Source organism: Leptonychotes weddellii, chromosome 14, assembly GCF_054177405.1.
Source record: "Leptonychotes weddellii isolate Sample4059 chromosome 14, ASM5417740v2, whole genome shotgun sequence".
Lineage (NCBI taxonomy): Eukaryota > Metazoa > Chordata > Mammalia > Carnivora > Phocidae > Leptonychotes > Leptonychotes weddellii.
Window position 1 is genome coordinate 44416038 of NC_138382.1, and position 15510 is coordinate 44431547.

Here is a 15510-nt window from a genome sequence, read left to right on the forward strand (position 1 = left end):
TAATGTCCTCCATGCTATTCCTTATGTTCTACAAATAAGTGAAACCATATGATAACTGACTTTCTCTGCTTGACTAATTTCACCTAGCATAATCTCCTCCAGTCCCATCCATGTTGATGTAAAAGTTGGGTATTCATCCAAAAAGCCTCAAGTCTTATTGTAAAAATTTCTATCAGTTCAATCTGGATAAAAATACAATTTGCTACATCTGCAAACTAAACCAAAGATGAGGCATATGATACAGAACCACAATGTGGCAGGTATTAACCATATGTAGCTATTGAGACTTACATTTCAATTTAATAAAATTTACACAAAATTAAAAATTTAGCTCCTCAGTTGCAGCAGCTATATTTCAAATGCTCAATAGTGGCAGGTGGGTACTAGCTACCATTTTGGACAGCACAGACTTTTTTTTTTTCCTTAGATTTTATTTATTTATTTGTCAGAGAGAGAGAGAGAGAGCACAAGCAGGGGGAGTGGCAGGCAGAGGGAGAAGCAGGCTCCCCGCTGAGCAAGGAGCCTGATGTAGGACTTGATCTCAGGACCCTGGGATCATGACCTGAGCCGAAGCTAAGACGCTTAACCAACTGAGCCACCCAGGCGTCCCAACACAGACTTTGAACATATGCATCACTGCATAAATTTCTACTGGACAGAGCAGTTTAAGTTCATGATAATATGGATATCTACATGTGTATCCTGGTTAAAAAAGAAAAAAAACCAGCTAAAATATTTAAAAAAATATTCAGAATGAATGGTGCTATGAAAGCCAGGGGACCAAGGATTTTCAGAAATGAAGGGTGAGTTGCAGTGTCAAATGCAATAGGATGACAGTTAGAGAAACAACTATTTTAAATTTAATTCTGTAAAGGATGAACTAGTTGATCTGAACTGATGAGCTTCATGGAAGAAAGTGACAATTCTGCATAAAAATTATTCTGGCAGAAGATTCATTTCACTTATTTGCTGGCTTACCAGATTAGCTAATCATTTACTTTGTGGTGGTGGCTTGTCACAGAAATTATCTAATTGTATCTTCATTTTAAACTGTAAAAGGTCCCTTGGCATAGATAAATCAAACAGAAGTTCAGAGACATTAAATAATTTGCCCAGGGATGCCTGGGTGGCTCAGTCGGTTGTGTCTGCCTTTGGCTCAGGTCATGATCCCAGAGTCCTGGGATCGAGTCCTGCATCGGGCTCCTTGCTCAACAGGGAGCCTGTTTCTCTCTCTGCTTGCTGCACCCCCTGCTTGTGCTCTTTCTCTGACAAATAAATAAATAAAATTTTTAAAAACAAAATAAAATAAAATAATTAATTGCCCAGATCCATTTTGGAGGTAAGATGGTGATAGATTAGGGGACCACATTTCATCTGGTCCCTTGAATTTAGCAAGATAACTATCAAACCATTCTGAACACCCATGACTTCAGCCTGAAAAGTAAGAAAAAAAATATCTGGAACTCTACAAGTAGAAAAGCGACTGCTTTTTGCAAGGTAGGAGGTGAGGAGATGTGAATCTGAGGGGAGATATCAGAAGATAAATGGATAGGGGAGGGAATCTCTAATAGCCACCTACCAGAAAGTGATATAGCCCTGGAGGGCAAGATCAGAACCCTTAGAAATCTGCTCCAGTGAGAGACATCCCTGTTTGAAAGGGGCTCAGGGGATGAAAAGGGAAAAATTCTACGTGGGTCAGTGTGGTCTCAGGATCTTGGGGGTCACAGAACTAATGGGGGTGCCTGAGCCGGTAGAGTGCCAAGCCATGGAGCAGGAAACTGGTTACAGTCACCAAGCCCAGGAGAGGACTCTCAGCTTGGGTCACCATAAACTGCCAGCTGGGTCAATTGGGTGACCGCTATCCACCTGGACACCCCGAAAAGGACTGGAATGTGTGGACTGTCTGACATCTCCCAGAATGGTGGAGCAGGTGCACACACAAGCCCACGACCCCTCTCAGCCCCAGAGCACTACACAGGGCAGTAACTCTGTACCCTCGGACTCCCCCTGGGAGGATTGTGTGGGCACGCACTGGAGGAGTCTGCAGAGTTTGGCACACACAAAGGTGAAGACTGTTTGTCCCAGAGGTAAGAAGAGGGGGGACCATGATCTTTCAGCTCTGGGGCTGGAGAATGGGGCATGGTCATTTTTATTTTGATCCTCTAAAGAGACATGGAAATCCTTCAGGGAACAAAAGCCACACAGAGGACCAGCTTACACTGAGCCCAGACCCTGGCAAGGGTCGGTGCAACTCCACCCAGGTAAAGACACCTGAAAAGCAGCACAGCAGGCCCCTCCCCCCAAAGACAAACTGGAAGAACAGGTGCGCACCTAGTTTATGGATCCCACGAGACTGTAAAACTCCAGTGTTAGGGGAAAATCGTATATAGAACTTGGGGTTTTTTTCTCATGATTCGTTTATCTTTCAGTCTAAAATTTTCCATTTCTATTTTTTTCTTTTTTCCTGTTTCAACTAGTTTCTTATTTTATCAACTCTTTGTTTTTACATCGCTTTTTAACTTTTATTTTTTCCTTTTCCTTTTTCTAGATATATGCTTCATTTTTGGCCTTTTTTCACTTTATTCAATTTTATTTGTATATATATACATATACATATACATATATATATTTTTGGGATTTAGTTTCTTCTAACACAGAGACCAAAATTCACTCAGGAACAAGTGGATCACTCAGCTTTGTCCACCCTGTGAGATTATATTCTCTCCCCCTCCCTTTTTGTTTTGTTTTGCTTTGTTTTGCTGTTTTGGTTTCTGATTGCTTCGGATTTGTCTGGTGTGTATTTTGCTTGGGTCGTAGTTGATATTTTTGATACTGCTCATCCTCTCATCCATTTTTCTCTGGGCAAAATGACTAGAAGGTGGAATTCATAACAAAAGAAAGACTCAGAGGTAATGTTCTCTGCCACAGATCTAATGGATATGGATATAAGTAAGATGTCAGAGATGAAATTCAGGATAACAATTATAAAGTAATAGTTGGGCTTGAAAAAAGCTTTTATGCTACTAGAGAATCCCTTAGTGCAGAAATGAGATCTAATCAGGCCAAACTTAAAAATACTATAACTGAGATGCAGTCTAAACAGGATGCTCTAACAGCTAGGGTGAATGACACAGAAGAGAGAGTAAGTGATATAGAAGACAGGCTGATGGAAAGGAAGGAAGCTGAGGAAAAGAGAGAAAAACAACTAATAGCCCAGGAAGAAAGGCTTTAAGAAAATAATGATGCCATGAAACATTCCAATGTCAGAATTATTGGGGTGCCTGAGGGTGAAGAGAAGAGAGGGCCAGAAGGTATATTTGAGCAAATCATAGCTGAGAACTTCCCTAATTGGGGGAAGGAAACAAGCATTCATGTCCAAGAGGTAGAGAGGACCCCTCCCAAAATCAATTAAAATAGATCAATCATCTGACATGTAATAGTAAAGTTTGCAAATTTTCCAGAAAAAGAGAAAATCCTGAAAGCAGCTCGAGACAAGAGGCTCCTTACCTACAGAGGGAGGAACATCAGACTAACATCAGACCTATCCACAGAAACCTGGCAGGCTAGAAAGGGCTGGCATGATATATTCAGGTTACTAAATGAGAAGAACATGCAAACAAGAATACTTTATCCAGTAAGGCTGTCATTCAAAATGGAAGGAGGAATAAAGAGCTTCCAAGTCAGACAGAAACTGAAAGAATATGTGACCAGCAAGACAGCTCTGCAAGAAATATAAAGGGGGACCCTGTAAATGAAGAGAGAGCCCAAGAGTAAGATACCAGAAAGAAACAGAGGCGATCTACAGAAATAGGGACTTTATAGGCAATACAATGGCACTAAATTCATATCTTTCAATAGTTAATCTGAATGTAAATGGGCAAAATGCTCCAATCAAAAGACACAGGGTATCAGATTGGACAAAAAAGCGAGACCCATCCATATGCTGTCTACAAGAGACGCATTTTAGACCTAAAGACACCTCCAGACTGAAAGTGAGAGGATGGAAAACCATTTACCATGCTAATGGACCTCAAAAGAAAGCTGGGGTAGCAATCCTCATATCAGACAAATTAGATTTTAAACCAAAGACTGTAGCAAGAGATGAAAAGGGACACTGTATCATAAAGGTTCTATCCAACAAGATTTAACAATTGTAAATATTTATGTCCCCAACATGAGAGCAGCCAATTATACAAACCAATTAATAACCAAAGTAAAGAAACACATTGATAATAATACATTAATAGTAGGGTATTTCAACACCCCACTCACAGCAATGGACAGATCATCTAAGCCGAAGATCAACAAAGAAACAAGGGCTTTGAATGACACACTGGACCAGATGGACTTCACAGATATGTACAGAACACTGCATCCTAAAACAACAGAATACACATTCTTCTCGAGTGCACATGGAACTTTCTCCAGAATAGATCACATACTAGGTCACAAATCAGGTCTCAACCAGTACCAAAAAACTGGGATCATTCCCTGCATATTTTCAGCCCACACTGCTTTGAAACTGGAACTCAATCACAAGAAGAAATTTGGAAGGAACTCAAACACTTGGAGGTTAAAGAGCATCCTATTAAAGAATGAATAGGTCAACCAGGATATTAAAGAAGAATTTTAAAAATTCATGGAAACTGAGAATGAAAACACATCTGTTCAAAACCTTTGAGATACAGCAAAGGCAGTCCTAAGAGGGAAGTACATTGAAATACAAGCCTCTCATGGGGCGCCTGGGTGGCTCAGTTGGTTAAGCGACTGCCTTCGGCTCAGGTCATGATCCTGGAGTCCCAGGATCGAGTCCCACATCAGGCTCCCTGCTCAGCAGGGGGTCTGCTTCTCCCTCTGCCCTCTTCCCTCTCGTGCTCTCTGTCTCTCATTCTCTCTCTCTCAAATAAAAAATAAATAAAATCTTAAAAAAAAAAAAAAAAAGAAATACAAGCCTCTCTCAAAAAATTAGAAAAATCTCAAATACACAAGCTAAACTTACACCTGAAGGAGCTGGAGAAAGAACAGCAAATAAAGCCTAAATCAAGCAGGAGAAAAGAAATAATAAAGATTAGAGCAGAAATCAATGAAATAGAAACCAGAAGAACAGTAGAACAGTTCAACAAAACTAGAAGCTGGTTCTTGGAAAGAATTAATGGGATCGATAAACATCTGGCCAGACTTATCCAAAAGAAAGGGGAAAGGACCCAAATAAATAAATCATGAAAGGGGAGCGATCACGACCAATACTAGGGAAATAGAGACAATTTTAAGAACATATTATGAGAAAACCAAAGCTGGGGGCACAATGACTGACTTCAAGCTATGTTACAAAGCTGTGATCATCAAGACAGCATGGTACTGGCACAGAAACAGACATATAGATCAATGGAATGGAACAGCGATCCTCAACTCTTTGATCAACTAATCTTCGACAAAGCAGAAAAGAATATCCACTGGAAAAAAAGACAGTCTCTTAAATAAATGGTGCTGGGAAAATTGGACAGCCACATTCAGAAGAATGAAACTGGGGCACCTGGGTGGCTCAGTTGGTTAAGCGTCTGCCTTCAGCTCAGGTCATGATCCCAGGATCCTGGGATCAAGCCCCGCATCGGGGTCCCTGCTCGGCGGAGAGCCTGTTTCTTCTCCCTCTCCCTCTGCCTGCTGCTCTGCCTACTTGTGCTCTCTCACTATCTCTCTGTCAAATAAATAAATAAATAAAATCTTTAAAAAAAAGAAGAAGAATGAAATGACCATTCTCTAACACCACACACAAAGATAAACTCAAAATGGATGAAAGACCTCAATGTCTCACATTGAGAAGAACACAGCAATCTGTTCAACCTCAGCTGCAGCAACTTCTTGCAAGACACATCTCTAAAGGCAAGGGAAATGAGCAAAAATGAACTACTGGGACCTCATCAAGATAAAAATCTTCTGAACAGCAAAGGAAACAGTCAACAAAACTAAAAGACAACCGACAGAATGGGAGAAGATATTTGCAAATGACGTATCAGATAAGGAGCTGGTACCCAAGATTGATAAAGAACATATCAAACTCAACATCCAAAAAATAAATAATCCAGTCAAGAAATGGGCAGAAGACATGAACAGACATTTCTCCAAAGAAGACATCCAAATGGGCAACAGACACATGAAAAAGTGTTCAACATCACTCGGCATCAGGAAAATCCAAATCAAATACAATACAGGAAAATACAGGAAATACAAATCAAAACCACAATGAGATACCACCTTACATCAGTTAGAATGGCAAAAATTAACAAGACAGGAAACAAAAAATGTTGGTGAGGGTGAGGAGAAAGGGGAACCCTCCTACACTGTTGGTGGGAATGCAAGCTGGTACAGCCACTCTGGAAAACAGTATGGAGGTTCCTCAAGAAGTTAAAAATAGAGTTACCCTACAACCCATCAATTGCACTACTGGGTATTTTCCCCAAAGATACAGATGTAGCGAAACGAAGGGGCACCTGCACCCCAATGTTCATAGCAGCGATGTCCACAATAGCCAAACTGTGGAAGGAGCTGAGATGTCCTTCAACAGATGAATGGATAAAGAAGTTATGGTACATATATACAATGATATATTACTCAGCCATCAGAAAGGATGAACACCTACCATTTACATCGACGTGGATGGAACTGGAGGATATTATGTTAAGTGAAATAAGTCAACAGAGAAAGGCAATTATTATAGGATTTCACTTGTATGTAGAATATAAGAAATAGCACAGAGGATTATAGGGGAAGGGAGGGAAAACTGAATGGGAAGAAATCAAGAGGGAGACAAACCATGAGAGACTCTTGACTCTAGGAAACAAACTGAGGGTTGCTGGAGGGGAGGTAGGTGGAGGGATGGGGTAAGTGGGTGATGTGCACTAAGTACGGCACGTGATGTGATGAGCACTGGGTGTTATATGAATCACTGAAGACTACATCTGAACCTAATGATGTTGGTTAATTGAATTTAAATAAAAAAATAATAATTTGTCCAAGGTAACTAAACTGGTAGGTACCAGAGCTGAACACCAAAAGACAACACACAAAGTCCAAAGTTCATTACTATTCCTTTATGTTACACTGCCTAATCTTATTAGATATATGGTAAGTATAATAATATGTGTTAGAGCTAAATAAAAAATATGGGCTAGGTGTTAAAATAAATTTATTAACAGACAGATGAACAACCAATTCTCAAAGAGGATTAATCAAATGATATCAATTAATAAGAGATAACTGAAGACACATTATTTGGCTCTCTGCATGTACTGCTGTTCTTCTAACAAAATCAACAACTTGGGAGACAGCATTCTTATCTTAACCCTGTGGCTGTTGTTTCATTTTTATTTCTCATATACTGCAAATTACTGTTTTCCTTTCTTTCATTTTCTGTTTCTGCTGTGTTGATGGTTTGGTTTAATTCCTAGCTTCATCATTCTACTATAAATTAATTGAGAGTCCATTGGTTCAATCAATGAACAGTTATTTACTACCCACCATGTGCCAGGCCTTTTGGTGGGTTGCTGCAAATAGAAATAATGGCCTCTGGCCTCATAAAGCTTAGATCTCCAAACTACTGTTTCTTCATGCGTACGGCAGAAATTGTACTCCATGTCTAAAATTGTGAATTAATGAGCAAATGTATCGAAAAAGGTTAGCACAGTGATGACTGTCTAGTTATTTACTCACTTACTAATTCTCTTACCCCTTTATAACCTGTGCTTGCTATTTATTTTATTTTAGTAATTTCTCCTGAAATAAGCTGTTTTAAATATCTGGAGTTCTGTTCCTGAATCCCAGATTGTCCCAACTCCTGTCACTAAATATTCTTGACAACCTACCTAACACTCTGATGGTGATGTGTCTGGGCTGTCCCATCCACTGCTCACCTCTAGTACGTTTATCCCTTATGCCTTGATGAACTTCTTCAAAGGACAGTATGTTTTCCTCCTGCCTAGCAATAATTTCTTCGGATTCTAGTATCTACAATGAGTTTCAAAAGGCAAATTATAAATAACTCAGAATTTCACCCAGTCATTACGTAAGCTTACATTTTGCTATTCAAGTACATAATCAAAATAATGAAGGTGAAACCTTCTATTAGAAAATGATACATCCTTTAGATTGAGACACTGAATTGCACCCAACTGCAAAAAGAAAATGTCCTAATGAAGCTAAAGTTGTTAGCTTAATTGCTCCCTTATATTCATTTTTAATGAAGAGTAACAATTGACTTGACAGGCTAATTATTATAACATCCTGGGTCCACAGTATGTAATAAGAGTTATAATATACCAGTCAATCAAAATCTTTCAATTATGTTATTGTGCTTGAAATCCTCAACTTTCTTTGTTTGTCACATTAACTGGATGACATATGGAAATTACTAAAGGTGTTATCCTCAAGAGAGAAGAGAAGCATGAAATATTCTGCTCATATTTCTACTGCAATTGATGTTGTGAAATAGCTTTGGGTACACTGAACATGAATTTTTCCAATATTATAATAATTATATTACCATGGGGCATACTGAAATGGAAATTTTGATAAGAAACACTAAAGCTTACTACATTCTATTGTTAGACAGAATACGTTCTTATAGAATGGAGAGGGATTAGATAAATCTTATAATGCAAAACTCTAATGAAAGGTATGTCGGAAAATATAATGATAGGTAAAAGTTATTGCTGATGTTGCTAGATTGTTTTAATATAAATTTTCAGTAGCTCCATGCTTGCTGTATAAAAAGTGGAAAAGGTATATTTTCTGGGAAATTTCATTGTTAAGAGCTTATATTTATAATTTATACCTGAATGTGTGTGATTCCTCCTTCCATTTGCAATTCAACCTTTCTGATGTATTTGCCCAATCATGTTTGTACAGTACCCCCACAACCAGCCATCAAAACACAGAGAGGACGCTATAGTGAAAAAGACAAATGCAAAGTTATTGGTCCAGAAGTCAAGCACACAAGAGAATGAGAATTGAAATCCTGTTTGGCAATATAGCGTGAATGAGAATTCAAAAAAGATTTTCAAGATGTCAGCAAGATATTCCTGACAGAACAGATGCACTTCAAAGATGTCTTTGCATCACACCTGACAGGAAGAAGTAGAATTTTGTCTATTATTTAACTAAGAGTTACTGCTACCAAAGTGACTCACTCAATATTTTCTTATCACTTGAAAACTTTTTTATAACTATTGAAAGAGCTTTTTTATGCATATTCTGATAAACACATTTGTCATACATCTCTTAAATATCTGTAAAAATAAAAACATGAGAAAAGTTAATTGGTCAAATGATTTCTACAATTTCTTCTCAACCCAAGTTTTCTGAGATATTCTCTGACTCAGTGTAAAAAAGTCTATATTTTTCTACACAATATGGTCTCCTGAGACACCAAGAGAATTGGTAATGTAGCATGTTTAAAACAGTGCTTACTATTGTCCTTGACATTTTCTCTCAAGTTGCTGTCAATTCTTTGTACATTGAGGCTGTTGCTTTCTTCCCTTCACCAAGAGATGCCAACAGATTATGAAATAGCATCCTGAGCTCCTATAGTTTCTGCAATTTTTTGAACTAAAATATAGAGGGGTTGCATTTGTCTGTGCAGACAACAAGAAGTAATAACCAAGTTTGGGGACGTCTGGATGACTCAGTCAGTTAAGTCAGTTCAGATCTCAGGAACATGAGTTCAAGCCCCGTGTTGGGCTCCACACTGTTAATGGAGCCTAGTTAAAAAAAAAAAAAAAAGTACAAGTCTGTGCACGCATGCATGCACAGGGAATAACTATATCCCCCTTGTCACCAGATAAGATGGGCTTTTTCCTGAGGCACCACATAGTTCCAGTCATTCTCGTATCTACGAAGGATATGATTAATCTTCTTCAAAACAGGGCTTTTCATTGGAAATCCAGATCCAATACAGTACTTGCAACAGATCAAATTATGTTATGGGATAGAGATACATGCATATCTACTAAATAAAGGAAACTGCAAATAAGAACAAGGATAATGGATTGGTTTGATTCTGATCATATGCCCCTAATCCCTGCTCACCAGACTGCTATTTAAAATACACTAGCTTTGAGCAAATAAGTAAATATCTCAGGCCCACCTAATCTTGGACCTCATTGTTTTGTCTAGCTTTGACTTTCTTGTATACCTTTCAGGGTATGACAGGCATACATTGCAATATAAAGTCTTATTGCAAGGGCTTTGCTACACTAAATATGAAAGTATTGTTTTGCTTCTGCTCTTGATTCAGTTGTTTCTTCTGATCTCAGGACTATATTGACTGTATTTATTTTCCACTTCTCTTATTCTCTTTTTTTTTTATTTTAAAGATTGTATTTATTTATTTGACAGAGAGAGACAATACAAGCAGGGGGAGTAGGAGAGGGAGAAGCAGGCTTCCTGCAGAGCAGGGAACCCGATGCGGGGCTCAATCCCAGGACCCTGGGATCATGACCTGAGCCGAAGGCAGACACTTAACGACTGAGCCACCCAGGCACCCCACCTCTTATTCTCTTATAGTGCTTCACCCTCCCACCTCAGTCTTTTCCTTTCTCCTTTTATTTACTTATTTAATTTTTTTGCTAAACTACATTTGTTTTCACCAATGTATTTATTTCATCATTGGCCACTTTTTTCTCAAGAACTGATCTTAGTCTACCCAGTCCTCCAAGCCACTGATTTTCAGACAAATTTATGGACTGTACATTTCTATCAGTAAAATAATTGTAAATGGAGGTATATAATTGTGCATGTGGATATGTGTGTACTGCTTTACTAATTGTTTTGCCCAACTTCTACTCATCTCTGATTAGATCATCATTGACAAACCTTTTGTTTCATAATATTGCTGATAAGACAGCTAGGAAAAGAGCAAAGCTGTCAATTCTGCTATTGGAATTGTTCTTGCTTCTATTGTATTAGTTTAATTTTTAATCTATATGTCTTTAAATAAATATTTTAAATACATTTTTGTGAGTGCAAATGTAAAATTAGATAACATAGTGTATAAATCCTCTCAACTTAGAACATGTAAATTTCAATGTCCCAATAAACTGAAAGAATCTGAGTGAGTGTGAACCTCTGAAGTCCTGAGTTGTAGATTTACTCAGATTTAGAGATTTAAAGATTTACTCCTTTACTCAGATTGCCTCCCATGTGTTGATGTGTTTGACACAGAGCCACCTGACAAATTAAATGAGGGAACATTCAGTTTCAAGCCTTCTATTAATTATAAATGAAACTTAATTTCTTTAATATGTCAATATAGGTATAGATAGAGATGGGGCAAAGATATTGATACTGTATATTCTTTCTTCATTTCAATGGTTGATCTTGCATAATCTCGAGAATGCACTGATTCCATTTGGAGATTACTGCTCTAAAATAACCCTCTTGATCTCCTTGTCACAAAGTCGATGTGAAAGTACTGTGTACATCTTTCTTGAATTCTAGTTGTTCTAACTTCTCTGCCTACATGAACTTTACTACTAGTTGGAAAAAAAACAAAAACAAAAAAACCCTAGCATCCTGCAAAGAGCAAACCAAACAGCAATAAAAGAAATTCTGTCTCCATGTAACTTTCTTGTCTCTGGTTTTGAAAATGTTCCCCTTCAGGTATGGAGCAAGGGAAAAAAATGAACATACATCAAAATATGCCAACTTGCTTTGAAATCTTACAGTTGCTGATGAAAAGTAATTCACCTTTAGCTCTTTCTTATCTACTATGAATAAGTTATATAGGCAAATTTCTTTTTTCTTCATTTTTGTTTTTTACTGGGAGATGGATAATATTAGTGAGTGGAGGTTAAATCACTCTTGTCTTCTTTTCCTGCTTTCTTTTGCTGCTTTGCAATTTTTTTTATTTTTTATTTAAATTCCAGTTAGTTAACATACAGTGTAATATTAGTTTCAGGTGTACAATATAGTGATTCAACACTTCTATACAACACTCGGTGCTCATCACAACAAGTGCACTCCTTAATCCCCATCACCTAATTCACCCATCCCTCCACCCACCTCCATTCGGTAACCAACTGTTTGTTCTCTACAGTTAAGAGTCTGTTTCTTGGTTTGTCCCCCCCGCCTTTTTTCCCTTTGCTCATTTGTTTTGTTTCTTAAATTCCACATGAGTGAAGTCATATGGTATTTGTCTTTCTCTGACTGATTTATTTCGCTTAGCATAATACTCTTTAGCTCCATCCATGTTGTTGCATAAATTCTTAACTATTGACCATCTACTTTGTGTGAGGCATCTGTTAAAGACTAGAAATGAAAAATATGCTCATAAAGTCCTCATGGAACTCAGAGTCCAGTAAGCAAGACAAATGCACACATATTCAATTCCAACAAACTCTTATTCATGTACCCTGCATGTAAGAATACAAGCAAGGGAATAATTAATTCCCTTAGAAAGAAGATAATTTGACCTTAAATGATGAATGGCCATTTTGACAGGAAAACATGGAAGAGCAGAACCCTATATGAAGAAGGAAAGCTAGAGAAAATACATGGGCTCTAAAAACTGCTTCCTTCCATGTTATGTTTAATGACTAAGAGAGGAAGAGGGGATGACTACACACACTGCTCAATTTAGTTAGAATTATTTTGTCCAAATGCAGAAAACCTCAAATGTAACCAAATTGGGATGTTTCACAAATTTTATTTCATGAGTAAATCATTTATTTTTAAAATTTTGAAGATATTATTCATATGTACAGTAGAGCTATTTTTCTTACAAACAGTAGAATAACTATTTCTAGCTAACTTCATTATACAGTAAATTCATTTGAGGGCAAATGGTAGCTGAGAAAACTACAATAGAATCTTAGAAAAGGCAGGAAACAGAAAGGCTAAGGATTTGTGGAGAAGAACTCACATACATGGGGTGCCTGGATGGCTCAGTTGATAAAGTGTCAGACTCTTGGTTTTGGCTCAGGCATGATCTCAGGGGCATGGGATCAAGCCCTGTGTCGGGCTCTGCGCTAGGCATGAAACCTGCTTAAGATTCTCTCTCTCCCTTTGTCCCTGCCACCCACTTGCATGCACTCTCTCTCTATCTCTCTCTCAAATAAATAAATAAATAAATAAATCTGAAAAAGAAAAAGAACTCACATACACTTTCTTCATTCTGTTTCTAGAGACTAGCCCAGTTTCAAAGATTTTATGTCATGATTAACTTTCACAAGAGTTTAACTTGATTAGCTTGAGTCCTGAGACCTAGAGGAGAAAGGAGCAGCCTGCATATAATTGGACAGGGTAGGTTTCTAAGAGCCATTATGACTGAAAGAGAATGGAAGGAAAGATGTGCCTGCAAAAATAATTTATTCATCATCACTTTCCTTGGCTTCACAGCATAAATACAACATCATTTTGTTTCACACTAACAATTTAACACATGCGTGTAGCATTCTTTCCTGTCATATATATGACAATATCATATTATAAAAATGTATAATGTATATCTAAATACACAATATACACACACCCACACCCACACACATATATACATACACCTCCTCCCTGCCTCCCCAAAAGAGAGGCAACCATAAACTCAAGGTACGAACTCAACAGTTTCATGATCTCTGAATGATTTGCATTCTTTTTCTTGTTTCTTGTCCTTTTCTTTTTCTTTCTAGATACCCCATAACCTATGCCATATGCGTTCATAATCAGTATGTCCTTTATTAATAGTATGGAAAAGGAGGGAGAAAATATAGTTTTGGTGTTTGAGTGTAATCTAATAAGCAAACACCATAATACCTGCTTCTGTGATTGTTCAAATCTATAACTGTATTTGTGGTGCTCATCCTCCTGATGATATTCCCCTTCTTTTTGCCAAACAATTTAGCTAACTGGAATACTTTGCCTAAACTTTAATTTTAAAGAAACTGATTTTCTGGTGATTCTGCTTGGATAACACTTCAGTGGTCTTCTTTTAAAATTTACATTTGCTATATTAATTTATTACACACTGAAGATTTTATATTCTGCTCTATTCCCTTCATTTAACAGAAACCTATTTACCAATGATATAAATTATTTTTTGTCAATAGATTCAGTGGCATAATGCCTAAAAGGGCTATAAGATATTATCAGCTTCTAATATAATGTAACCATTTTTGTATGCCTTGGTGAGGATAAACCTAGAGTGGCAAAAATGAGATTAATTTTAGAGAAGATCAAAGAATGTACTTTACTGAGTCACTGCTCCCACATCTGCTCCTTGGTTCCTGGATTTCTGCATTCTGGCCATAAGAGAAACAGCACTATATTGATAAATGGTTTGGAGAGCACAGCATATGCCCCATACTAGCACTCTCAACCAAATGGTGTTGGGAGCATCGTCTTGTCATTTGTTAATTTTTCTCAGAGCCATGTAGCAAGTTGAGAGCTCTTTCTCTAAGGTTAACTAATGAAAGGATCATGGCTTTTCATCCCCATGTTAGGACCCAACTCTCCCATTGTGAGAATGATGCTGGCCAAAGGCTCCATCCATTCTGTCACGGACTTTGGGAATCATTACATCTGCTCAATGTTCAGACTAGTTGAAAAATTCAGTCACAGTCTCACCTGGTAGTGCTTTTTCTTGCTCTGGGACACACACACACACAAATGTCACAATTTCTTATTTCACCTGGGAAATGGGTTTGAAAACCAAAATGTTTTCCAAGTCCTGAACAGCCTTTGAAATACTGTTGTTCCTTCTTAGTGGTGGCAGAACAGAAAACGAACAGTATTTCATTGACTTTAGAGGTAATATCCTGGTATGCCTGCAGACTATTCCAACTCCAGAAACTTTCCTAAAGTGAAATCTAAAATGTTCTCTTTGGCTGTATGATCTCCCACTCTGTGGTCCTCTCGTATAACATCTATCTATAGTACAAACTCTTACTATCAGGGCAAGAATACAAGAGTGTGGTAGACTGAATATTGGCCCCCAAATATGTCCACATTATAATCCCCAGAACCTCTGAATATGTTTCTTGATATGGCAAAAGGTCTGAAGTTAAGGAACTAGGGATGGGAGATCATCCTGGATTATCCAGGGGGGGCCCAATGCAATAACAAGGGTCCTTAGAAGAGGGATACAGGAAGGTCAAAGTCAGACAAGATGTGATAATGGAAGTAGAAGAGGAGCAACCTGTGACCACAAGACAAGGACACAGATTCTCCCCAGAAGGAGCATGGTCCTGCTTACGTATCATAGACTTCCGACCTCTAGGACTAAAAAATTATATGTTTTTGCTGTTTTAAGCCATGAAATTTGTGGCGGGCAATCTGTTAAAGCAGGAGTTGAAAATGAACACAAGAAGTAAAAGGATACTACTGGCTTTACTGGGAAAAATAAACTTTTTCAATAGCTGATACCAATAACCAGTGGCTGCATTATTTTATCCCCTAAGGCAACAACATCAGGGATGGTGTATATAGTTGAAGTCATTTTTTTTTTAAATTAAGCTTCAATAATCCCAT